The 24,473-nt window shown below is 42.3% G+C and overlaps 1 long non-coding RNA gene across 1 annotated transcript; it reads right to left on the reverse strand.

The window, feature by feature from the left end:
- Positions 1-14,175: 14,175 nt before the first annotated feature.
- LOC309838291 lies at positions 14,176-23,801 on the reverse strand. Its single transcript, XR_014298339.1, has 3 exons — positions 23,701-23,801; positions 14,535-14,665; positions 14,176-14,234 (listed from the first exon to the last, which is right to left on the reverse strand). It is a non-coding gene; the product is annotated as an uncharacterized lncRNA (long non-coding RNA).
- Positions 23,802-24,473: the final 672 nt, after the last annotated feature.

A 24,473-nucleotide genomic window follows, 5' to 3' on the forward strand; every position in this document is an offset into this window, starting at 1 on the left:
ATATCTGTGTTGCTCTAGCTTCAAATGCAGTTATGTGGCCCACACATGATTAACTTTGGAGACCCCCTGGGAGCCCCATCAAAGAGATACTGAGTCATCCTCTTGAAGAGATGAAACCAGATAGACCAGAGGTCCTAATGACTGTTCAGAACAGACGTGAAATTTATACTGAGGACCATGGACAGAGAACATGGCGGGTCCACATCTGAGCCCCAAATCAAATGTCAGGAAGAAGGTCTGAAACATTGCAATTCCTGTGCTGGCTGTTTCTCACATGGGCAACTCTATAATCCAGGGTAACAGCAGAGAGGCACTTGTTTCACGCTAGTTCAGGATTCTTGTAAGCTTTGCAGGGAAGGTTAGATAGTATCCAGATAGAACACGGGGAGAATTCTCGTGGCATTCAGTGGATTAGAAGATTGTTATCTGCGTATATGATTTTCCTTGTCTATTTATGGGTGAGTTATATTCCTGGAAGAAAGCAGATCTCTCTTATCATTGAATTTGTCTGTATTCACAAGTTTTATTTTCCCAACTAGATTTCAAGATCCCGAGTATGAACAACGCCATATAATACTTTTGTGTTCCTTCATAGCACCCAGTGTAAGGATAGGCACATAGTAGTTGTTAAATAAAATTTTTGGCTAATTGATTAAATTGAAAAGTTGGGTAAATGAATCAGAGACTCAGTTAATTCCCAATTCTGGAAGATTAGACTCTTGTAAATTTGTAAAAGTCTTTCCAGTTGTTTTGATCATGCAGTGAAAGTGAATTGCATATTTTTTTCAGCAGAGCTTGTTTTGCAATCTGAAATTTTTTGGACCTTGCTTTGAAAAAGGTTGAAATGAAAGGCATGGCAGTGAATCAGCAAGTTAAGTAGGTTAACAATTAGTCATAACTTTAATAGATGAGACAATTACTCCATCTCTACCTTTTAAAAATAACCATATTTTTAATTAGATTTTAATCATAAAGGTCAGAGGTAGGGTAAGTTTAGAAAATCAGAAACACAGACTGTGTTGGCAAAACTGCTTCATCTCATGTGTTAAGTTGGACAGATTAACTAAAACAGATTGTGAGAAACTTTCGTTTCTTAAATGAGTTGCTGATTGCATGATTTTAATGGTCTTTAATGTTTCATGATTAGGTCTCAGAGCTCAGGTTCGTAAGTATCGCTTCCATTTCTTTGTTCCTTAAAACGATCTGTGAAACTTGGTTTACTTGCTCTCCTGCTTTCGCAGAGCACAGTACGGCAAGTGAAAAAACTTGGTGTCTCAGCTTTGACTTGGCTTCTGTGGAACATGTGAATATTCTGCCTCCTGATGCAGCTTTTAGAGCACAGTGAGTTATTCGTTTTGAAAGTACTGATCCAGACCAGAAATAGCGACTTCAGATGATCGTGGCCGTCCTGGCTACCTATTCCTGCATGACACGCTGCTTTAGCACCTGGGGACACGGAACAGCGATCCTTTCGTCCTGCTCATGGCCTTGCAGGTCAGGAGTTCGGCCAGGGCAGAGCTGGGTTGCTGATCTGCGTTCCACGATGACTGGGGCCTCCGGTGGCTTGAGTTGGGTGGGATGGCGAGGCTGGGGCATTGGTGTGAGTTGCTGGTGGGGTTCACTTCCTTAGTTTGTCTCTTTAACACCTTTGCTGGGATGGAACGTCCAGGGGGCCTTCTTCCTTCACCTGTGTGCTGTGTGGATTGGGATGGGTAGAATAGGGCCAGACAGGGATATATTTCCTTTCCCTCCCCTCCCTTCTCCTCCTCTCTCTTCCCCTCTCTCTCTTTCTCTCCTCTTCCTCCCTTCCTTCCTTCCTTTCTTTGGCTGCACTGCACAGGTTGCAGGATCCTAGTTCCCTGACCAGGGGTTGGACCCGGGCCCTTGGCAGCGGAAACGTGGAGTCCTGACCACTGGGCTGCCAGCGGATTCCGCTCTCTCTCTTTCTTCCTAGGACTTTTCCACGTGCTCCCTTGCGTTTCCTCGCAGTATGGGAGCTCGAGAGAGTCAGATGTCTTACATAGTGCCTGGTGCCCCCAGAAGGAACTTTCCAAAGCAGATAGTACCAGAAGGCCCAATGGAAGCTGAGAGACTTCTTAGGACCTGGCTTCTGGGGTGTTCTTCTGCCTTATTCTCCTGGTCAGTCAGGTCACTAAAGCCAGACGAGATTTGAGGGGAAGGAAGGAATAGCCTTGGTGGGGTTTGGTGTGCGCAGACAGGAAGGGAACAACTCGTGACAGCCGTCTTGGAGGCGATCTCCACATGCCTTTATTTTGTATTTCTTATAACAGGACATTTGTTCCCACTTGGAGGCTTTTTTTCTTTCTCTTTTTAAACATTCTGTGTTCTGACTTCCAGTGGTTCTATCTATGGGGCTGTCTATTCAAAGCACCAGAAATCATGAGATTGATATTTTATCGTCATTTCATTTTCTGTTTTGATACCAAGATACTACCTCGAATTGCTTACCTCAGGTTCAAATCCACAAGTGTAAAGCCTATACCCTTGACGTTGGGGAGTTTTAATCTTTGAACTTCTTACATATGCCTTTGTTCTCAATGGCCCCCTTCAGCAGTTAATACTGTTCCTGTTAGGGTATCTCCAAGGTTAGCACATCCAGGTGTTCTGTACTTAATTCCTTTAATTTTCCAAGTTCAGTGGTGTTCAGCTAAAGTAGGTAGTGATGCAATTATTTGATTCATCTGGATTTTAAACCTATAGAACAGACGTGACCAGATCTTATAATGCCGCACAGCCCCAGTTCGATACTGAGAACGTGTGTGTTGTTTGTAATGATTTTTTTTTTTTTTTTTTTATTGCGGTACGCGGGCCTCTCACTGTTGTGGCCTCTCCCGTTGCGGAGCACAGGCTCCGGACGCGCAGGCTCAGCGGCCATGGCTCACGGGCCCAGCCGCTCCACGGCACGTGGGATCTTCCCAGACCGGGGCACGAACCCATGTCCCCTGCATCGGCAGGTGGACTCTCAACCACTGCGCCGCCAGGGAGGCCCCATGTGATGATTTCTTTTGGCAATTTGAATTAAAATATCACAGTCAGTTGGCTCCAGGGAAAACTCTGAGTCAGTCAGAATTGGTCTCTGGTGCTTTTATATTTCCTTTTAAGGATTTTTCATTTTTCAAGGCATCCCACTTTTAGGCTCTGCAGAGTCCCTAATAGCAGTTCCCACTCATTCCAGTACAGATCCCTGGAGAAGCTGCCTGTTCTCACTGTAACCATAGATACATGGCGATTCATTATCAAGTTGCTGATAATGAATGGTTTAAATTGGTCTCATCCTGGGGATTCTGAGAATATTGTCTCTTTCCCTTATGGGTGATAGAAAACTCAAATTAACTTAAACCAAAAGGGAGTATATGTACAGGGCTAGGACTAGCTTATTGCATCACTTGAATGAGGCTCAAAAGATGTCAGTAAGACCCATTTCTTGTGTCCAGTTTCTCTAGGTGTCTCCATTGTCAAGCCCTTGTGGTGGCCACATTCTCAACACAATACTCAGAGAACTATTGAACGTCTTTTTCTCCAGTAATTCAAATGGAATCCCCCAGCTGAGCTTCCATGGCTCTGGTTGGTCTGATGTGGGGCTCACATCTGCACTGGTGGCCTGGGATGCAGAAGGCACGGATTGCTTTCGCCTGGTTGTGTTTCACTTCGGGACCTGAGGGCCGGTACTAGCTCCGCCAGAAGCACAAGGGCTCAGAGTAGGGGAGTGGCCTCGCCACAGAGCAAACACCCTGTGGGCCTCTGCCACCAGCGGGGAGGAGACGGCGGGCTTCAGCACCGGCTACTGTCACAAAATACCCATACTCGCGTCTTTTCTTCCTCTGTCATAACTTTCCTCTTGGTAACGCCAACCCTGCTCCTTCTGCCTTCCCTCGATGTTGGTGAATTGTCAAGAAAAAACAAAGCTACGGAGAGGTGGCTGGTGTTCCCTCCACACCTTCATGTGTCACATTTTTGCACTGATGGAACACCTTGTGTGCCTCAAGCTCACAAAATACCCTTTCCCAAAGTAGCCCCCTTTTCTCCTGTGCGATCTGCCATTTCTCCTTCTCGGTGTAGCCAGAAGCCGGAAGCTCTCACACGTGTTCATTTACATGTGTAGACTCCTCAGGTTATTCACATTATTATACACTAATTTTTATTTATAATCTTTGGCCCAAAAAGTAGGATTAGGGGAAGGAAACATGGGGAGGAAGAGAAGAGCAAAAATGGTGCAAGTTTAGGGAGTCGAAAGCCATCGCTTGTGTGGGCTGTGGATCACGTGCCTCTATTTCATGGGAATCATATGTGATTCAAGTCCAAACTATTCAGATAATTGGATCAACTCCAAACTTCATTCATTACTTTTATAAATGACAAATAATGATTTTCTTTGGAGGAGGCCTAAGGTAAATATATTTTTGGAGAAAGAGGATGAGGCCATGAGCTGCCTAAATGAGCTTCTTTAATTTGATGTCGTATCAGCTCTCATATTTGGAATTTGTACTCTTAATTAGAAGGAAGGCTATTAAGTCAGGATTTGCATATGAAATTCCATTTTTTAATGTGAAATCCATCTATTTGAGACAATCCTTAAGTTCACAGAAAGATAATATTATAATTGCTGATTATTTAGGGGGGATTATCACATTTTTTTTTTTTTGCTTGACTCCACATCTGGAAGACCAGTATTTCCAGGAAATATATTCTTGGACGAACTAGTAACCGTAGTTTTCTTGCATTCTTAATTGGGTAAAGTAGAAAAGAGACAGCTAGGAAAAATAAAAGCCCACAAACACTAGAAGTATATTGCAGTAAGGGGGTCGAGGCAAACAGACTCTCTGCAGCACGAGTTACGGGATCCGGAGTCTGTGGCAATGCCGGCTGCTGGGAGGGAAGAGTGGACCTGCTGGAGTGGCAGTGCCGGCAGCTGGGAGGGAAGAGTGGACCTGCTGGAGTGGCAGTGCCGGCAGCTGGGAGGGAAGAGTGGACCTGCTGGAGTGGCAATGCCGGCAGCTGGGAGGGAAGAGTGGACCTGCTGGAGTGGCAGTGCTGTCAGCTGGGAAGGAAGAGTGGACCTGCTGGAGTATCAATGCCGGCAGCTGGGAGGGAAGAGTGGACCTGCTGGAGTGGCAGTGCCGTCAGCTGGGAGGGAAGAGTGGACCTGCTGGAGTGGCAATGCCGGCAGCTGGGAGGGAAGAGTGGACCTGCTGGAGTCCGCAAGGTGTGTGCTTCCTCTGGCCTCCTGTCCTCGAGGCCCTGCAGTGTTGTCAGTTTTGGTCTGTGGCGCGCTTTGCTCTCTGAACATTCGGTGTAAGCTCGGGATGAGGAGTTACACAGGTGTGTTTGGTAAAGAGTGAAGCGTGAAGCAGAAGCGTACTTTCATTTACTGAACATCTAGCATGTTCTAGGTACTCTGCAGGTGCAGTCCCTAAATCTTTTCCTGCATTCATCATAACAATCCTAAGAAATAAATAGAACTATTACGATCATTTCACAGTTGGAAATCCACAGCTAAGATTAGTTAAAGACCTTGCCCAAGGCAAGTTAGTAGCAGAGCTGTGATGTGAAGTGTGGCCTCTGACTCTAAAACCCGCATCTTCTACACTCAGCTTTCTGGTTGCATGGGCAGCGTTGTGCTTTTCAGCCCAGACATCTTTTTCTGTTTCAGACATCACTAGTGGCTTTGCTTTCTGTGGCCCGGGCTGACGTAGTGTCTTCCCTTTCCAGGATCCAAAGCATGTCCAGCTAGTTTCTTTTAGCAGCAGACACAGCTTTTGTCCTATCTCTTCATGGATCCTTCAGATTGAACTCTTTTCTCGTCTTCTGTTTTTATATTACAGGAAACCTAGTGACACCTTCTTTGTCCTCTGCCCAAAATGTGATAGCCACCATGTGATTGTATACCAGTGACGAAGCCATACAGGCTCAATAGCGTCACCTTTATGGGACAGATTATGTCTGTATCTGTATCTGTATCTGTGTCTCTATCTCTGTCTGTACCTCTGTCTGTGTCTGTATCTGTATCTCTGTCAGTATCTGTATCTCTATATGTGTCTGCATCTGTACCTCTATCTTCCTACTTTGGTTACCAGCACTACCATAGTCCCGTAAGTAATGGAAGCTTGTTTATACTTGTTCTTTGTTTCTTGCATTAAAATCATCCCTACCCTTCTCGCATCCCTACCCGGTGACCCACATAAGTTCTCTGAGCCTCTCTTCCCTCACATAATTCAAGGAGTATAATAGTATTCCTACAGATAACCTCTATCTCACAGAATTACTGAGAGGATTAAACAAGACAGTCCACGTGAAGTGCATAGCAGAGTCTGGCATATGGTGAGAGTGGTAGCTGTGGTTGGTATTATCTCCATTGGGTTTTGATGTAGAAACTGAGTTGCTGAGAGTCCCTGCCTGGTGCTCCTTTCACTGTCGAGTCCAGCCTCCTTTATCACTCAGGGTAGCTCACGCATTTCCAAGCTGCCAAAGCTCACTTTGCAATTCCTGTTGTCACCCTTAGGATGAGAAACCCTTCCTTCCTGGATGCACATCTTATTCAGTTTGTAAAATGTATCAAGAGTATGTGTGTAAGAAACACAGTATACACCACAGTACCCAACAGGCTACCAGCAACATGGGAAATTAAGGATGAACTAAGAGAGGAAACATCTCTCCTAGGACACAGTTATTCCCCGAAGTCACAGGATGTGAGCGCTCCCGTAGTACCTTGTGTAAACCGTGACTCTCTCCTTTCTCCCGCAATGTACCACGTGCGTTTATGTCCCAGCAGATGTTCTGGTCGCCATATTGTGACTATAGTGACCTGAACAAAACTCTGTTTATTGGAACTTCCCTATTCTGTGCGGTAGGAAGGGACACCTGAGTGAGGCTTTCAACTAGCCACCTCAAGTAACAGTAGCTGCCCCAACTGTCTTCCAAAATACGTGGCCCAGTTCCCTGCAGGATGTTTGCTTCTTCCAGTGGAATAGGCCCATTAAGGGCCAGAACTAATTTTCTTTTTTTGGAAAAATGGAAGAGAGAGAATACTTTCTGGGGGAAAGAGAGGAGAAAATAGATATTCAGCTACAGGATGGAGCAGGCTTGGAGAGGAACACCTATTTTGCAGCGATACAGGGAGCTTTTGCTGTTACAATGTGTGGCCTGAACCTTCCTCTCCACTTTTCCTCTAAAATAGTAATTCGACTCTATATTACTTGGTAATGTGTGGTAGGAATGGATTCTTCTTTTTTTTTTTTTGCGGTACGCGGGCCTCTCACTGCTGCCGCCTCTCCTGTTGCAGAGCACAGGCTCCGAACGCACAGGCTCAGCGGCCATGGCTCACGGGCCCAGCCGCTCCGCGGCACGCGGGATCCTCCCGGACCGGGGCACGAACCCGCGTCCCCTGCATCGGCAGGCAGACTCTCAACCACTGCGCCACCAGGGAAGCCCAGAATGGATTCTTTATGGTGAATATGAGGATGTACAAGTGCTGCTTCAAGGTAGGAGAGAGGTAGAAATCAGATTGCCCATTGGGAAGGCCAACTTGTGAGCGACACAAGTTTTCTGATGTAATGAAGTTTGTAATCCAGGTAACTTGATGGCATCGATGCCCCAGGATGAAAAGAGAAACACATATTTATGGCCAGATCAATATGTTGTGATCTTTGTTCTCTAAGACGTTCTAGAATAGCCAGTACAAACTGCACTCACGTGTCAGATTGTCCTTTGAAAGCATCACCAGTGTTCCAGGCAGTCACACAATGAAAGTCAGGCCAGACATCTAGGAGTCATACTCACCTCCTGCTTTTTGCTCAGACCCAACATCCAGTTAATCCGTAAATCCTACTGGCTCTACTTTCAACACTGATCCTGAGAATTCACCATTTCTGTCCTGGGTCCTGTATTTCCAGAGACTCTCCCAGTAACGTGTGGGATTTTCTAGTTTGTTTCCCATCAAATCTCCTGGTTTCTGTTCTTGTCCTCCTCCATTCTGTCTCCACTTGACTTAAAATATTTGAAACATTTAAATCAGATCACATGATTCTCTTGAAAACTTCCAGTGGTTTCCCAGCACTGAGGACCTATGTTGTCTGGCGTAATCTGACCACACCTGATTCTCTGCCTCGTTTGTGGTCAATCTCCCACTTGTGCTCTTGACTCCACCCACACCGGCCTCTTCCTTTTCTTTCTTACAGCTGTAAAGCCCATCCTACCTTGGGGGCTTTGCCCTTGCTGTTCCCTCTGTCTGGAGGACCCCTCTCCTCATTCTTTGTGGAGAGAAGCCTGTTCCAATGTCACCTCCTCAAAGAAGTGGTCTCTGGCCATTCTATAGAAAATTGTCCCCTCTGGGCCCTGGTAACTACTCTCCTCTCTTGCTTTATTTTTGCTTAAACTTTTAATTTTGAACTAATTTTAGATTTAGAGAAAAGTTGTGAAAACAACGCAAAGGGTTCCCTTCTACCCCTTACCCTTCTTTCCTTAATATTAACACATTACATAGCCCCAGTACAGTAATCACAAACAGACCAATTGACATTGTTGTATCACTTACTAAATTGCAGGTCTCCCTCAGATTTCACCAATTTTTCACTAACATTCTTTTGTTGTTCGAGGACCCTGCTTTCTTTTTGTCATAGCACCTGTCACCATCTGACGTTATATTATTTGGTCATTTTTATTTGTTTGTTTTCCATCTTCCCACCAGCATGTAAGCTCTGGAAGGGTATTGATGAATTTGTCTCTGGTTTACCACTGGGTCCTCAATGTTGAGGAAATTACCTAGTATGTAGAAGGTGCACAATATTTGTTGAACGAAGGAATAGATAAATGCTCCTGGAAGGCAGATCTGATATGGCCTGGGTATGGTTTTATTACTTCGTGCATCTTGATAAGAAACAAATACCCGTGAAAGTGGAAAGGGAGTGATGTTAGAAAGGATAGTTCTGCTTTTGTTAGAAGCTGCGTACTTTTCACCACTTTTGTACGTTTTTACTGTCCGTCAAATATTAGTACCTGTTGATGAAGGATGACAGTGTTCGAGTAAATTCTGGATTCCCGGATTCCACCAATCGATGGTGTTCCCTGGATTCCCGGATTCCACCAATCGATGGTGTTCCCTGGATTCCCGGATTCCACCAATCGACTGTGACACTAATTACAATTTATAGCGTTTGCTAAACAATCCTGAAGAGATCACCCACACAGTGGAAGAAAAAATTACTTCTGGGGATAAATTGTTGTTTACCCGTCTTGAGCTATTCCTGTGATCAGTGTACACTTGGATGTCTGTCTGTAGCGACACGAAACTGTGGCCCCTTAACAACCTTATATCACTGAGCATTGTCAGAAGGTTCTTCGGCTTAAATTTGGCATTTGCTTATTGCGGAGTTCAAAAAGTCATCTGAAATTTGATCATGACTTCTGGCAAATGGAATGGTTTCTTTTTCTTTCTTATTCTCTGTAAGTTAAGGAAAACAGAAAACTTTCTAGTATAAAGTTGAAAGATACCGTTCAATGTGACTTACATTCAGAAAGTCAGCTCTTGATGGTAAAAAAAAAAAAAAAATGCAATGGCTTTTGTACAGAAAGACACATGAGAACAAAACAAGAAACAAATGACTTTCTGTAAAGGAGACACACCAAAGTTATAGTGGAGAAGTTTACTTTTCTTCACTAGAAGAACATGAATCACTTCACAAAATCTGCTATTTAAATCGTATCAAATTTAAGATTTCTTTCTTTGGGGTTAGAAGAAGAATTTTAGACATTTCCTTATGAGAAGAAGAATTATTTGCGTAACCGCTCTCAGTTTGTTCACTCAGGCTTTGTTACATAAAGAAGTTACCCTAAGGTAAACTGTGAAGCCACTTGTACTAATTATTGTTTAAACATGTACTGATTCACAGTCAAAAAGGAGATTCAACAGTTTAAAGGAAACTGGTAAAAAATGTTCCTGATAAACATCTCTTAATTGGATACGTGTTGCTTTGCTTGAAGATTGTATAGTCGTGCTTGTAAATGATTGAACCTGCGATTTCTACCCCCTGGGACGAGCATCTCAGGCTTTCCCACTTCCCCAGGCTCCTAGCAGGGCTCAGCAGCAAGGGTGGGTGTGATGGCGGTGGTGGAGAAGGAAGCCATACAAATGACTGTGTCCAGGGGATTGGAAAGTTGCCTTGGCAAACCCTACATAAGACTTGTAGGTGGACTGTCCTTGTTGGTGGGGGGTCCCCCAATATTTCCTCCACCAGAAGAAAACCCGTTCTCGGTGTCCTGCTCTGTATTTGGTCCCAATTGTTGACTTGACCTTGGCTTTGTTTCTAGTCCTACACCCAGCACCTACTCATGTCCATCTCATCTTGAAAGCGTCTTCCCAGAATCTGCCATCTTTTTCTTGCCTCCTTCCTCCCCGCTCGCCTTGAATCTGTGCTTCCCAAATTTGCCTGTGAGAAGAATTGCTCCTGGCACTTATTAAATTTATGAATCACTGAGTTCCACTCCAAGCCTGTTGAATCGGAATTGTTAAAGGAAGGCTATCAAGAATGAGTGTTTTCAAAAGGACCCAAGGTGACTCTACCAGGCAAGTGGGAGAATTAGAGAAAAAAGCCACTGTCTGTGTTCTTGCCTGGGTCGTGGCAAGTCTTTTAGCCAGTTTCCAGCTCCAGCCACTTCTCTAAACAGCAGCTGAAGCAGGGCTATTAAAATGGTGGGTCAGACACTCCACTACCTCATGGTTTCCTATCTTCTGAATTAGTCACATGCTCCTCAGGATAACGTCCAAAGCCAACTCCCAGTGTCTCTGATCTATTCTCTTTTCCCTCTCCTCCTTGTACACTCTGGACACACAGCACTTCTTCCACAAATCCAGTTTCAGGGCCTTTGCGTTTCCTCTTTCTGCTACTTGGAATGTATCCTCGCGGATATCTGCTTGGCTCGTTCCTTTATTTCCATTCAGATTGGACTCAACTCTCCCCTCTTCAGAGAGGCCACTCTAAATGAAACAACCATGGCTCACCAGGATTCTATCCTGTGTCTAATTTATTTTTATTCATAGAATATAAGAACCCGACATATTATTATAGTCGATATCAACGTTGTTGTTATTTTGTGTATTTCCCCTAATGGAAAGTAAGCTCCGTGAGGGCAGGAACTATCTTTTAAAATGTGTATTGCCAGGGTATAGTATGGTTCCTTGACTCTAGTTGGCTCTCAGGATGTGTTTGCCCAACTATTCGGTGAGTAAGAAGATCAGTGAATAAATGCATGAGTGAAGAAGAGATTTGGAGCATGTTCAAACTTTTCTCACTGGCTCGTTAAGTAGAAGTGATAGACATGGAAGAGAGGAGAGAAACAAGGGATGACAGAAAACCACCATAGTTCTGGTTGAATTGCCTTTTATGATTGAACAGAACAGAGTTTTGTGGGGGACAGAAGAAACGATAGGCAGGAGGACTTGCTCACTTACCCAGAGAAGCTTCCATGGTAGAAAAGTTCCACCTGCAGTTTGGAGTTTGGCAGGTTTGAAGTTTGAAGTCCCATTGATCGTGAGCGTCCTTCCTGAAGCGGGCCGTCGGGTGAGGACGCTCAGAGGACGGTGCAGTACCACAAACTGCGTGGCTTAAACAGCAGAAATTTGTTTTCTCACAATTTTGGAGGCTAGAAGCCCAAGATCAAGGTGTCAGCTGGGTTGGTTTCTTCTGAGGCCTCTCTCCTTGGCTTGTAGGTGACTGTCTTCTCCTTCTGTCATTATGTGGTCTTTCCTCTGTGTCACTCTATTTAGACTCATTCACATGCATACATGTAAGAGACATGTATAATAATGCCCGTAACATGTGAGAACTACCGGCACATTTTCCCCAATAAACAAGGTGCCGGTATAAAGTTGCTTGAATATTTACAAAATCGAAGACTTACTTTTCTCTTTGTTTTCTCCACATGCTGTTCCTGTTTGTATTTGCATGTACTATTATTATTTACCTCAGGTGAATTAGTTGAGATGCACCCATATGAATTTCTCTTAAGTACGACTCAAGAAATTACGATGGGTACAGTGAATTATTGTAAGACATGGGATGCAACTCTACAGTATTCTGAAATTTACTCTCGTATTTTTCATACTGGAAAACTAGTGATGCCCTTAATGAAGCCTGGGCAGGTGTGGGGCAGTGGCTCTCAAAGTATGCTCCATGCGGCACCGCAGGGGCAGCTGCAGTCCTTCTCAAGACATCTGCAGGGTATTTGTGAGGTCAGAACTATTTCCATAGTACCTAGATTACGTTTGGCTTTCTTAGTCTCTTGACATTTTTCCTGGTGGGTGCGAAAGCAATGGTGAGTCAAGGCAATGGCACCAAACTGATCCAGTAGTCACTGAAAACTCAACACTGTCCATTTGCAGTAAAAAAAAAAAAAAAAAAAAAATATGCCAGTTTTACTGAAGAATGTCCTCAATAACACAGTGATAATTACTAAGTTTATTAACTCTCAATTTTGACTCCTTTTAAAAAATGCTTTGTTTGACTAAATGGGAAAGCATCTCTGCTACATTTCCAAGTATGATGGTTGTCTAAAGTAAAAGCACTTGAGTGAGTGAGTGAGCTGTGAGCTAGATTAGTAACTTTTTTAATGGATCACAATTTTTACTTGAAATAACAGCTGAGAGATAGACTTTGGATATTCAGATTTGTGTATTTGAGAGTTGTTTTTTTTTTTAAATGAACAGAGTGATCCTGTCACTTCAAGGGAAACACCTGACAGTATTTGATATTAATGATAAAATTCGAGTTTTCAGATTTTGACCTTTGACACTTTCTCAGTATTTAACAGCTTAGCTGATGGGCTTGTTAATTACAATTAACAATGTAACTGTTGATATTGAAGGATAAAATATGTCAATATTTGGAAGATCTGTATAACTCAATAAACCAATGTTTTCTAAATGGCCAGTGCATGGTGTTGCAAAGTCACGAGTGACTAAATGATACATTCAGAGTGCAGGTAGACCAGGGAATTTTAAAGGATCCGTAACAGCGTGTGAAAGCTCTTTAATATTGCTTCAGGTTCTGCATAGCAGCTAACCTTGAATAAACTACTGCTTGTTGAGTTTTGGTGAAGTAGCAAATACGAGTATTCACGATGGTTTAGAAAAGCTGTTAAAATACTCCTCCCTTTTCCAGCCACTTATTTATGTGTGGATGGATTTTCTTCGTACGCTTCAGCCAAAACGATATATCAGATTGAATGCAGAAGCAGATGTGAGAATTTGGCTGTCTGCATTCTGCCAGGTAGTAAGAAAATTTGGAAAATTATAAGACAGTGTTACTCTTCTCACTAAACTATTTTGGGGGGAACATAGTTACATTTCATAAAACTATGTTATTTATACTAACATATAATTGGTTTGTCGTTGTTATTTGAAAGTGAGTACAAAAACATACTTTAAAATTCTCAGTATCAACTTTCAGTAAGATAAATACTGATAAATGTAACTCACATAATTTGGGACCCTCAGTGATTTTTAAAGGCACTAAATGTCTTAAGAGCAGCATGCTTAAGAACCCTTGATATAATCTACTGTCTTGCATGCGCTGTAGGTCTGGGCGCTTTGGTTCTTTCATGGTCCTGATTCCTTGTCGAGCTGGCTCAGTACTGAGCTGGTCGTTCTGGCGTCTCTTCCGCACCCACATGTCAGACTGCTGTGAGTGTTCACGGCTAAAACCAAAACCAAAAGCGACAGTCTGCTGGTTTCCCACCTCAACTATCTTATTTGATCAGTTATGCTGTTTTACACTATTTTTGTTTTTATATTGATCATCTCATTTATTCAACACATTCACTCTCGTTCAAACTACACATCAGACATAACGTTAAGTACTTAGGATATAAGGTGAGGAAGGCAGATGCTGTTACTAAGATCTTTACTTCTAATGGGGGAGATGGGTAATAAAGTAACAGTCAGTGTACAGTATGATTCATACTGTTAGAAAAGACGTAGGACGCTAGGAGCCCAGAGGAGGGGAATCCGTAGCAGGTGACGGGAGAAGGCGTTCCCGAAGCAGTAATGCCAGAGATGAGTCTTCAGGGCAGAGAGGAGTTGCTAGGCGGAGGCTTTGCTCACTCACATCTCCGGAGGTTGGTGGCAGCTGGCACTTAGGTAGAGCGGTTGGCTGAGACACCTTTATGTGGCCTCTGCATGTGTCCTGGGCCTCCTTAGAATGTGGTGGCTGGGCTGTAGTGCCCTGAGACAGAGAGTCAGGCAGAAGCTGTGTACCCTTTTATGACCCAGCCTTGGGTGTCATGCAGCATTTGTCTCCCACCAAATTCCATTCTTTGAAATAGAATTTTGAAATTCACAAGGCCCTTTGATTTCAAGGAGTGGGAAAATACACCCCACTTCTTTCTGGTGGAGTGTCCTCTGGACTAGAAGTACTGCTGTGGACAATTTTCTGAAAATACAGTCTGTCCTTTGTCGACACAATTCCCACCCCTCTTACATGCAAAATAAACTCATACCCTCCTCGAGACGTCTGAGAACTCACCTCGTTATGGCATCAGGCTCAGGGTCGTGGTCCAGGATCCTATCGTTTAAATCACGTCCAAGTGCGTGAGGTTCTGCAGTTGCAGTTCCATGACTAAAATCCTCGAAGACAGTTTTTCTCATTCTGAAGACCTGTGAGCAGAGGGGGCAAGTTATCTGCTGCCCACACGCTCAACCTACAAATGGTGTGACAGGCATAGGGTAAGTGCTACAGACACCCCCATTCAAAAAGGAAGACTTTCTTCAATCCCTGGTCAGTATCAGCTGTGAAATCCATCTGGGCACATTTATGATTTCCTTGATTAGGGCTTAGTCCTCCACTCCAGAACTCGTTCTCCATAGCTCTTAGCTCTGTCCTCTGAATAATCTTTCCCCTTCAGTGAGAATTGTCCTGTGTTTGCAGCTGAGTAATGTCCTCAGCCTGTTACCTGCACATAATATTCAAGGCTCAAATACCCTCTTTTAACATTTTTTGCAACGTCTCTGGCCCTTTTAGTCCAGAAGATGTTGATGCAGAGAGAAGAGCACAGGCTGGGGTGGATGAACTGAAGGGTGGAGGGGTGAATTGGTGGAAGAGAGCTTAAGAGCCTGCACATTTGCCCATAAGTAGTATACAGAAATGTCCATTTCTGCCACGTACTCTCTTTTGCTATCACTTTCCTGAAAGTATATTTACTGCTTTAAAATATCTGGGGCTGTGATCAGGGGAGGTATGTTTATAGTCTACAGTAGTTGTAAAGTTCATCTTAGTTGAATTTTGACTGCCAGATGCTATCACGTGGGTGCTCTCTTAGTATTTCTAAATTGTCCTCTGGACACAGAGGATTTTCCAGAGGATTTTAACTGCTTTATACCCATTATATGTGTGTTTCACTTCCCAAATTGACATTGAATTTTATAGGAGGCCTGTTTAGAAGGATACATAAATAGTATTTTCAAGTAAGATGATTCTGCAGTTTATTAGATTTGAATCCCAGTTGTCAAATACTGTTTCTGTCTGAAGATTACAACTCTTGAAATCTAGTACAACTTGTACTAACAACCTCCGTTTTCCGGGGGAGTACAAATTCTGTAAATAGACTGTATAAGAGTAACAAGGACAATTTGACATTAGGCACCTGAAAATACATTTAAAAGTTTTTCTTTTATTCTAAAGTTTTATGGGTGTATAGCCTTAAGCTTGCAGACGTTTGTGACTGTATTATTGTTTTTTGAAATCAATAACTTGACCTGGTTCAGAAAAGTTAGTTTTTTTCAAAGCATTTTTTCTAAGATGTCTTAGATTGCAAGTTCATAAAGTATCATTGCCCTTAAGAGTCCTTCTGTTAATAGCTATCCAGTTTTTTTTTTAAGTCAAAATGTTGAGTAAAAGAAAAAGCTGAAAACCACCAGATATTTTATTCCCCCCAATTAGTCATCCCATGGAAAAGCTCTAGGTTATGACTGATGCATTGCAGTGCTGCAACAGATCACTTCATATAAGGTACACAAGGATGCGAATAAAAAAGAGGAAAAACAGGGGAGATGAAAGAACCAAATTAGAGACAGATGGTAATTGAACACTGAGGTACCTTTCATTCAGCTCGATTTAAGCAACGTTTTTATTGAGCATTTGCTCTATTTGCTGAGCTTTTACAACTGAAAAGGATGTGGTCCTTGCCTTTTAGGAGGTTGTGAACTGTTGTGAGGATGTCGGGTGGATGTTATCATTCTGTGTAATTAGTGCAGGAATCACGCATGCCATGAAAAGATCACTCCTAGTGATGGATTCAGGGAGGTTTTTGTTCTATTTAATTAATTTATTTATATTTTGGCTGCCTTGGGTCTTCGTTGCTGCGCGCGGGCTTTCTCTAGTTGTGGCGAGTGGGGGCTACTCTTTGTTGCAGTGCGCGGGCTTCTCATTGCGGTAGCTTCTCTTGTTGCGGAGCGCGGGCTCTAGGCACACGGGCTTCAGTAGTTGTGGCGCACGGGCTTCAGTAGTTGTGGCTCGCAGGCTCAGTAGTTGTGGCTCGCGGGCTCTAGAGCACAGGTTCAGTAGTTGTGGCAGCACGGGCTTAGTTGCTCTGCGGCACGTGGGATCTTCCTGGACCAGGGCCTGAACCCGTGTCCCCTGCATTGGCAGGCGGATTCTTAACCACTGTGCCACCAGGGAAGCCCCCTGGGAGTTTTTTGAGAGGAGACAGAATTTAAGGTTGATGGCAAATAATGCATCTGATTTGCGCAGGCATTCCACGCATATACAAGAGGTGAGAAGAAAAGGCAGGAGGACACAAAAATGTAGGATATCTTCTGGAAAGGCTGAATACCTGATTTTGTTGAAAGGGAGAAATAGTAGGGAATGAACTAGAATGGCGTGTTGTAACTAGATCTTAACATGATCTGGAATGACGAAGAAAATTACCTTTTTTTTTTTTCTGTGGGACCTAGGATGTTATTGAAGAATTTGGGGAAGCTATGATGCATAATCTGATGGTAAGTTTTAAGAATATATATCTGACAGCTCTGTGAGTGATAGTTTTTTAGAATTGATAACATGGAGTTAAGTTTTCTACAGTCAGAGATTTGATCTGATTTACGTGTGTATTTTTAGAATGCCAAGAGGATTGTTCTGTGCATAGTTTTGCAGAGTGTTGATAAATTTACTTTGAATAAATAATGGAGAAAAAGGCTAAGCTCTATTTATCTGCTCTATTTCAATACCTACTTACTTATGAATGTAATTATAAAGATTGTAGAATATCTAAAATTTATGAAAGTTCAACATCTTAAACTTGGGAAGTGTCACCATGTCACAACAACATGGCTTTTGTCTGTCTTTAATTTAGCTATATTGGGATGGGCAAACTTTTTCTTAAGAGTCAGAGTATATATTTCAGAATTTGTAAGCCATATGGCCATAACTACTCAGTTGTAGTGTCTTATTTAAGAAGAAGGATTTTGAAGCCAAACTAGCCCTGGGCTCTCTTAATTGCTTTGTACCTCAGTTTTCTTATCTATAAAGCAGGGATAGTCACTGCTCATGAGACAGCTGTGAGGTTTAAAATGAGTTAATATGTGTAAAGTGCTTACGTTATTATTATTGCTTTTCTTTTATTAACAATTCCTATTCTATATGGGGGGGTGTATGGATAAGACAACTTGTTTTTAAATTCACAAGATCAAGAAGAGCCACATTTAGGATTCCATGCAGGCACTACTGCGTGTCCCCTCTTGGTCTTGGACCAAGATTACTTTTATTCTGTTAGGAATACTAGTATGTAATTACGAGGAAAATGCTCACTGAAATCGCAAAATGCAAAATAATAATCCTAATCAATTCCCACAAGGAGAAATGCAAACTGTTACTAAATATATAAAATATTCAATTGTACTATTAATCACAGAAATAAAGATAAATATAGCAACGAGCTACCATGTCATTTTAAAAAAAGTGATACTGGGGCTTCCCTGGTGGCGCAGTGGTTGAGACTCCCCCTCCAATGCAGGGGACACAGGTTCGTGCCCCGGTCTGGGAAGATCCCACATGCCGCGGAGCGACTGGGCCCGTGAGCCATGGCCGCTGAGCCTGCGCGTCCGGAGCCTGTGCTCCGCAACGGGAGAGGCCACAGCAGTGAGAGGCCCGCGTACCGCAAAAAAAAAAAAAAAAAATGATACCAGTATGTGGTTATAATTGGAGAAGTTATAGCTTGGTTTAGTTTTTAAGCCCAATCCTGACGGGAATGTAAATGTATCACCTATCCAGAGGCAACTTGAAAATTGAAATTGAGACAATTTGAAAATCTGTATCAACCTTAAAACATGAAAAAAAATCTTTGTAATATTTAATATTATGTAACCATAAAAGTTTATAAAAGGAAAAATTTTATTTAAAATTGCCGCCAAGAAAGACTCAATTTATCATAAATAGTGTGTATAATAAAATTCAGTTATTGTAAGAAATAGTATAAGAGCATATGCCCAGAAAAAGCATAGAATGATTTAGAGTGTTTATTATTGAGGAGTGAAGTGTTTGTGTTTCTTTCCTTTCCTTTGCCTAACTGTCTATTTCTTCTTCTCTACTTAGTGTATAAGTAATGTAAACTGTTAGGAGGCTGTTGCTATGGTCTAGACCAGGAGTTATAATATTTTCTGTAAAGGGCCAGATAGTAAGTATTTTTGGCTTCGCGGATCATACAATGTCTGCTGTAACTACTCTGACTTTGTAGTCCAAAAGCAGCCTTAGACAATCCAATAAAACTTGACTCACAAAGACAGGCAGTGGGTGGGATTTAGTCTATGGCCCATAGTTTGCCAGTTCGAGGTCCAGACAAGAGATAACAGGTGCTTGACTGTAAAAGCGACACTTAGATTAGAAAGGTAGGAATATTACCAGAGGTATTTCAGAGATGTGGCCCCTGTGGAATTCACAGGCCTTGAAGACAATCTGTAAAGCTGAAGAAAAGGGGAGAGTTAACTGTGACTTTTAAGTTTCAAATTTAGACGCCAGCTTGGAAGGATATTGAGTGGTGCTATCAGTCAGCATAGGGAACTCAGGAAAAGGACCAGGTCTTCGAAGGACAGGATGGAGTCAACTTGCAGCGTGGTGAATGACATGCTCAGTCTGCAGGAAGGCACTTACCGGTGTGGGCCCGGTGTAGGGATGTAGTGAGGAGTGGGGCTGAGATTTAGAAGCATCAGCTCATCAGCGATCACTTGATCCCGGACACCATGGAAATCGATGAGTTGCTGGCATTTAAAGAAATAAACTCACAGGAAGCCCACATTCGATCTCTGAAGATTCCCCAAAGTATGTAGAATGATCTGGATCATTCACCATAATCTACCCTCCCCCCTCCTCACTCTGGAAACAGAGTTAGTTACCCGCCCACCTCCGCCTCCAAATTCAAGGCTAGCGTCCGCTTGAATTTCATTAGCAGAGAATGCAAAAGAACTCCCTGGGAAGTGCTGATACTACCTTGCTAGTCCACAAAAGCTAAGTGCTACAACCAGATCAGACATAAAAGCTGCCTGTTTTTAGGATTTTGTCCTAGGAAGCCAACCTACTGCTGAATAACTGTTAGAAGCAGACAGAAGCTGTTTCCATTTCAAGAAATTTATGATAATATATCTTGCCCTATTAAGGAGTTAATTAAAGGTGGCATTTTTGTTTTCGTCCATAAAAAAAAAATGTATGTAACTCAGGTCTCTTGTTGACTCTCACTCAGGCAGTTGAATAGAAATGGGTATCCTGTTGGGTGGTATAGTGGTTTTAAAAACAAAACTGAACCAACAAACAGAAAGAAAAACTTGCAGGGAATTTACGTCTCTCTTCTCTTTGGAGCTGCCTTCTCAGTTTTATTATTATTATTATCATTATTATGCAGAGATGTAGTTATTTAAATAAATAATTTTTGATGCCAAGTTTAAATGTTTCCATAGGAAAATTATCTTGATATTTTGGCCTCAGTGAAAAAATAGGAAATGGGAAAGAGATCTAGGGCAAATTTTTAATAATATGGATTGTTCCCCCTTTCACACAGTGCGAAAGTTGCAGTGGTTGCCAGCGGCACTAAAACAGTCAGACCACTTTCAGAAATTCAGTCACCTCTTAAACACTTAGAGGCTGAATTGAGTGAAAACCGGTTTTCAGAACAGTTTCCAAGGAAGTAGAAAGTTTCCACACCCTACATCTTGTACTAAAAGAAATGGAAACTGGGCTCCGTCTGCCAAAAAGTCTGAATTGTTGTGTCACACGCTGCTGAACATTATAATCAGTAATAAAAATGGGAACATGCTTGATGCTATATTAAAATGCACTTCGAAAAGCTTAGCCTAATAATATTTTTTGGATTTATTTTATTTCATTTTTTTGCAATGCTGACAATGTTTCCACACTCGCAATAACAATAAGAAAAACAAGAGAGGGGAAAAATAAATGAAATTGAAATAGAGAATCAGTGTATTGAATCAGCGTACTGAAAAAAACTGCTTTTTTTTCCCCTCAGAAATCACTTGGAAAGATCCTAGTATTGTCTATCTAATAAGCCAAAGACTAGGAGGAGACATTTTAGTTTTTATTTTTTCTGATTATGAACATAATAAATGCTCATATAAAAATTCAAATGATTCAGAAAAGTATAGGAAGAAAGTAAAAATTACTCCAGATTTCTCAGAGATAACCACTGTTAATGTTTCCAGATATAATTCTAGACATCTAACTGCATGTACGTGTGTATAAATATTTAGTTTATATATAATAATTGTGTATACATAATTTTACAGAAATGGCTGCACACTTTGGGCTTTGTTTATCCTACTTTTTTTTTAATTGAATGAATGATTCTTTAAATTCTATAATGGTTTACAATTCTCAAAAAATTTCACACACATGATTTCATATAATCCCATAATATTTCCCTACTCCTATCTTGCCCCTCCCACTTTCCCTCTCTCCACTGGTAGTCACTAGTTAGTTCTCTGTATCTGTGAGTTTGTTTCTGTTTTGCTATATACATTTGTTAGTTTTATTTTTTAGATTCCACATATAAGTGATATCATACAGCATTTGTCTTTCTCTGTCCGATTTACTTCACTTAGCATAATATTCTCTGGGTCCATCCACGTTGCTGCAAATGGCAGAATTTCATTAGTTTTTCTTATGGCTGAGTAATATTCCATTTTGTGTTTATACCACATCTTTTTGATCCATTCGTCTGTTGATGGACTCCTGGGTTGCTTCCACATCTTGACTATTGTCAACAGTGCTGCTGTGAACATTGGGGTGCATGCATCTTTTCCAATTAGTGTTTTCCTTTTTTTCTGGGTATATACCTAGGAGTAGAATTGCCGGGTCATATGGCAGTTCTATGTTTAGTTTTTTTGAGGAACCTGCATACTGCTTTCCAAAGGAGCTGCACCAACTTACATTCTCACCAGCAGGGTTCAAGGGTTCCCTTTTCTCCACAACCTTGCCAACCTTTGTTACTTGTAGACATTTTGATGATAGTCATTCTGACAGGTGTGAGGTGATATGTCATTGTAGTTTTGATTTACATTTCTCTAGTAATTAGCAGTGTTGAACATCTTTTCATGTGCCTGTTAGCCATCTGTATGTCATTTTTGGAAAAACGTCTGTTCAGTTCTTCTGCCCATTTTTAAATCAGGTGGTTTGTTTTTTTGATGTTGAGTTGTCTGAGTTGTTTATATACATTGGATATTAACCCCTTATCGGTCATATCATTTGCAAATATTTTCTCCCATTTAGGTCTTTTTGTTTTGTCACTGGTTTCCTTTGTTGTGCAAAAGCTTTTAAGTTTAATTAGGTCCCATTTGTTTATTTTTGCTTTTATTTTCTTTAGGAGATGGATCCAAAAAAAATGTTGCTGTGGTTTATGTGAAAGAGTATTCTGCCTATGTTTTCCTCTAGGAGTTATATAGTGTCTGGTCTTACATGTAGGTTTTTAATCCATTTTGAGTTTATTTATTTATTTATCTTTTAATTTACTTATTTATTTTTGGCTGCATTGGGTCTTCGTTGCAGTGCGCGGGCTTCTCACTGCGGTGGCTTCTCTTGTTGCAGAGCATGGGCTCTAGGCACGCGGGCTCAGTAGTTGCAGCTCGCGGGCTCTAGAGCGCAGGCTCAGTAGTTGTGGTGCGCGGGCTTAGTTGCTCCGCAGCATGTGGGATCTTCCTGAACCAGGGCTCAAACCCTTGTCCCCTGCATTGGCAGGCAGATTCTTAACCACTGTGCCACCAGGGAAGTCCCTTGAGTTTATTTTTGTATATGTTATTAGAGAATGTTCTAATTTCATTCTTTTACATGTAGCTGTTCAGTTTTCCCAGCACCACTTATTGAAGAGACTGTCTTTTCTCCACTGTATCTTCTTGCCTCCTTTGTCATAGATTAATTGATCATTAGTGTATAGGTTTATTTCTGGGCTCTCTATTCTGTTCCATTGATCTCTGTGTCTGTTTTTGTGCCAATACCCACTTTTTTATTCAACAATATCTAGTTGATACTTCTCCAAGTCCATAAATGTGGATGTACTACTTGATTCTTGGTTTTATTATTTTATTTATTCTGTTACATGGACGTGACACTGTTTAGTTACTCTTGTGGTCCTTTTGATTGTTTCCAGTTCTTTGCTATTTGAAGAGCGCTTGCATGAACACTTGTCGTCTGATCATCTTATTACCATAAATCCCCAGAATCAGAACTCATTCATTTATTCCTTTGTTCAGCGAGCATTTATAGAGTGCCTACATTATTGGTGGGTATTGACTTAAGCACAGGGGATTTCAGGGGTAAAAACACAACTTTGTCTTGTAGAGTTTACATTTTCAGGAGCAAGAAACAGATCATAAATAAGCAAACAAATGAATAATCAATTCAGATTATGTGTTATGGCAAAAATAATGTGGAGTGATGCTCTAAAACATGGTGGTCTCGTTTAGGTGGAGCGACCAGGAGGATGTCAGTGATGAGGGAATATCTGAGCTGAGGTCTGAATGTCAAAATGTGTCCTGCTGTATAAAGATCTGGAGCAGCACGTTACAAGCAGAGGGAGACACGGGTGCAAAGCTCTCGAGGTAGAAAAGATCTTGTCATTTCAAAGGACGGAAGGAAAGCCAGAATGTCTGGAAGTCTGTGGACTCATGGAGAGAGTGTCAGGTTAGTAAGAGTGAGATGCATGTCAGGGCCATTCATGTGAGACATTGCAGCCAGGATAAGGTGTTACAACTAAAGTCTTACTGCATTGGGAAGCTGCTGGAGGGTTTTAGGCAAGAAAAAAAAAGTGGTATGGTAGGATTATGAGTTAAAAAAGATCATTCTGTGGGCTGTGGGAGGTTTGGGGGCTGGTGAGAGCAGGGCAGTCAGTCAGAGTATATTTCAGAAATCCCAGGGAGAGGTAAGGAAGAAGGAGCTTTTTAGGGGTGGGGTTATATATACAGAATTCTGTGTAAATCATGTTACACTTGAAGTGCCTCTTAGACACAATTGTAGATATACATTAAGCTGTTGGAGATCTGAAATTGGAGCTTAGGACAACTGTAAGTAGTAGAGAAATGAATTGGGAAGCCATCAGCATATGGGGAGTGTTAAAGACCTGGAGCTGGAGATGTAACTTAGGAAGAAAGTACAGAAGGAGAAAAGCAGTGGGATGGGGATCCATCTCTGGAGCACTCACAGGTCCGCCGGCTGCGCCGAGTCCGGGAGCCAGTCGGGGAGGCTAAGCCACAGCAGCCGTGGGCGAGGAGGAAAGCCGGGAGAGTGGGGCCCCGAGCCAAGCGGAGACAGCACTGCAACAGCTGCAGAGCCGTAAGCGGGCCGAAATCCTGCTCTGGCCTGAGTCCAGTGCACACTCAGCAAAGTGACCACTGTATTTGGGCACACAGAGGTTACTGGTGACCTTTGGGAGGGCAGTTTGAATGGAGGGGTGGAGACAGAAGCCTGGTCAACGTGGGCTGGGGAGCAAATGGGTTCTGAGAATGTGGACAGTTTTCTCAGGAAGTTTACTTTGAAGGGGAGAGAAAATGTCAGTGGATGGATGTGGAAGTAAGATGAAGAAACTTTTTTTTTTTTTTGTGGTACGTGGGCCTCTCACTGTTGTGGCCTCTCCCGTTGCGGAGCACAAGCTCCAGACGTGCAGGCTCAGCGGCCATGGCTCACGGGCCCGGCCGCTCTGCGGCACGTGGGATCTTCCTGGACCCGGGCACGATCCCGCATCCCCTGCATCGGCAGGCGGACTCCCAACCACTGCGCCACCAGAGAAGCCCTGAAGAAACTTTTTAAAACAGAATATTCTGAGCATGTTTAAATTCTGATGGGAATGATCCCGTAGAGAGAAAGAAATTAATAATGCAAGAGAGGTAGATTAAAATCAAGGAACCTCATTCTTTTTTTTATCTTAATTTTTTATAGAGTAATTTTTATTTTTTATTTTATTTATTTTTTAGTTGG

Source organism: Grampus griseus, assembly GCF_964374135.1.
Source record: "Grampus griseus genome assembly, chromosome: 20".
Lineage (NCBI taxonomy): Eukaryota > Metazoa > Chordata > Mammalia > Artiodactyla > Delphinidae > Grampus > Grampus griseus.